Source organism: Lichenostomus cassidix, chromosome 2 (genome assembly GCF_008360975.1).
Source record: "Lichenostomus cassidix isolate B80296 chromosome 2, HeHo_3.0, whole genome shotgun sequence".
Classification (NCBI taxonomy): Eukaryota; Metazoa; Chordata; class Aves; order Passeriformes; family Meliphagidae; genus Lichenostomus; species Lichenostomus cassidix.
In genome coordinates this window covers 108,678,711-108,681,496 of record NC_139482.1, presented here as the reverse complement: position 1 = coordinate 108,681,496, position 2,786 = coordinate 108,678,711, and positions in this window count along the sequence as shown.

Below are 2,786 nucleotides of genomic sequence, written 5' to 3'. Positions count from 1 at the left end.
TATTTTGATATTTCAGAAGCTACTGGTTTTTTACAAACTTTATTCATGTCATCTTGATTGCACATTGCATTAAATGACTTTTTTTTAATGTAGTTTACTCTATTGCCTTTTTGTGGACTGTGAGAGGAGGAACAACTTGCCTTTCAGTGCTCTTAGCATCCCTCATTTAGGGTCCTATGTAGCAGCACACAGTCCACCTCCATCAGAGCTTTGGGTAAACAGGGCAAAATTCTGAATACTTAATGGTGTTATGACTTTTTCTCACAATAAAATTTCTGGTCTGTATACATTCAGGCACAGAAACAGTACTTCTGTGAGTGTAAATAGAACCAGTCACTATTCCTGGAGGAATCTCAAAGCACTAGGTAAGCATGGACTAATCAGGACACCACACAGGCAATCAGGATGCCTGTGCCACCTCTGGGGCCAGTTGTGCCAGCCTCTACAGTCACACAGTTGCAGTAGCCACTGGCACCACAATGGCAATAGTAAACATTCAAAAATACCCAGCTGGATGTGGAGCTGGGCAGATGTGCTCAGCAGGGCCAAGGGAGCACAAGCTGGGAGAACCTTGGACTGCACTAATGGAAACCCCTTTTAGCATTTGTTGACTGAAGCAAAGAGATATTAAAGAATGCACCTGGGTCAAGTTTGTTACATCTGTATTATTAGACTCAAGACAACTTTTATCCTCTTGCCTTCCCAGCTCCTAGCAATACCTCTCATCTCCTTGGTTTCCAGGGAAAGATTTTCATCAGAGATATAGGCACTTCGGATGGTTCTCAGGGGCTAAACCAAAGTGTGCAAGCCAGCATAGGGACAATCACTGTGTGCCAGTGGTGGGAATCCAGGTGTCCAGACTCATGGGTCTAACAACCACCACCACAGCCTCCCGAAATCTTCCAGTCCTGCACTACTCCCTGACTGACACTACCAAGGATGAAGTGAGCAGCTAACCTGCGCTCCAGGAACAGCTCACTGCCATGCCAGCTCTTCCTTCAGAAGTGTGAGCTTACAGACTTCCACGTCAGAAACTTCCGGGTGGATGACATACAACATTCAGCAAGAGTAGCAATGTCACTGGTAACAGCCACTACTGCTCTTGTTTGTCTATTTGTATAGCACTTGTACCTCAAAAATATGCTCAGATCTGTCCAAACAACTAGCATGGCTTGTTGCCAACCAAAAACAATCCAGCTCACCTGTGGCTTTTACCTTGTCCCCCCAAAAGAACTTTCTTTTCCTGTGGTGGCAGATCCCGCCCACATCCAGATGGCTCTGGAGAGTGCCAGCATCTCTTTTCTACCCTTTGAAAAGCAACAGTGGCAGAAAAACACTGTTGAGAGAGTTCAGCAGGCCAGATGACTTGCACAAAAGGCAAATTCTGTGCCCCAGAGAGGGGAGGCAGCTGAAGCTGTTTCTGACAGCAGTCTCAATGACAAAAGGGCAGGTGTTCAGAATTGACACTTATTTTGGTTCTTAGTAATAAAGACACTGTGCATATAACTCGATTTCTGACATGTGCCAGGATACCAGTATATATTGCAACAAAGTCTGCAAAAAATCCACCATAAAACATCAGTTGTGCAGAGATGTATTTTATATTACAAGCACAAATAAAGGCATTCAAAACTTCTCTTTTTTATAAAATTAATCTTTGGAAATCCTGTTTAGGAACAGAGCCCTATAGCTGTGATAGAGAAGGCTTGAGTTCTTATGCATTCAGTGACTCAGGGAAGATGGTCTTTGCTCCTGGTGGTTTCCCTTAAGTCTGTGATAGTTTTAAGTGCATAAATTAGAGATGTTAAGTCCCTGCTTAAACCAAGTGTCAAGTACATCTACTTTTGCTCCAAAAGGAAAAATGGGTAATTTTACATGGTGCAGGTCTGGGAGTAACAGAAGAAGAAAGCAAGCACATAGTATTTTCTGACAACAGCTGCCATCTCTAAGATATGAACTTTCATCTTCCACTTTGAAATCAAGCACTTAACTTAGAAACTTTGACGTTTCCCTTCAAAATGTTCAAGACCATTTAAAAAATACCATGCCCAGGACTTTTGAAAATATTTGTCCAATGTAATTCATAAGTGACCACAAATCATACACGTAAGTTAAGACTGAACTTTATTTCAACCCGCGTTAGTGTAGCAAAGTTAAATAAAAATTAACCAGGTCTTTTCACTAAAGAGCAAAACATACCAGTATGCTAGTCCAAGAAACTTGCTACCAGGACGTATTTTAGCAGCTTACAATGGTGTGTGTTTGACACATCAGTCAGTGCAAACTGATACAAAACCCCACAGGAATTATTTACAGCCATTACAGCAGTAAAGTTCAGCAGCACAACCATGACATAAAAATTGTCCTTCCCATCCACGACAGCTGGGAGACCACTAGCTTCACTGAAGAAACCAGCTACTATCAAAATGGAAGCATCTTGTAATTCATATTTTTCTTCATCTCAACAGGGTCAAAATCTGTGTGGCCAATAGGATACAGCAGGGAGGGAGCCACAACTAAAGCAAATCAAATAGCATGGTTTTACAAATAGCATAGGATGTCATTTTGGGAAGAATACCATGCCCTACAACACCAGCTACCTTACCTCTCTTGGAAATTTCTTGCAGAAAAACTGACATCCAAGGGAGGGGGAAGGGACCTATCTGGCAAGGCAAAACAGAAAGGTATGGCAGAACTTCTTTATTAAGGTCACCAGAAAATAAATAAAAGCAAAAACTGCCTTGATGCCTTTCAGTTCCAGTCCTTTGCATTCCTGAGCAATCTGA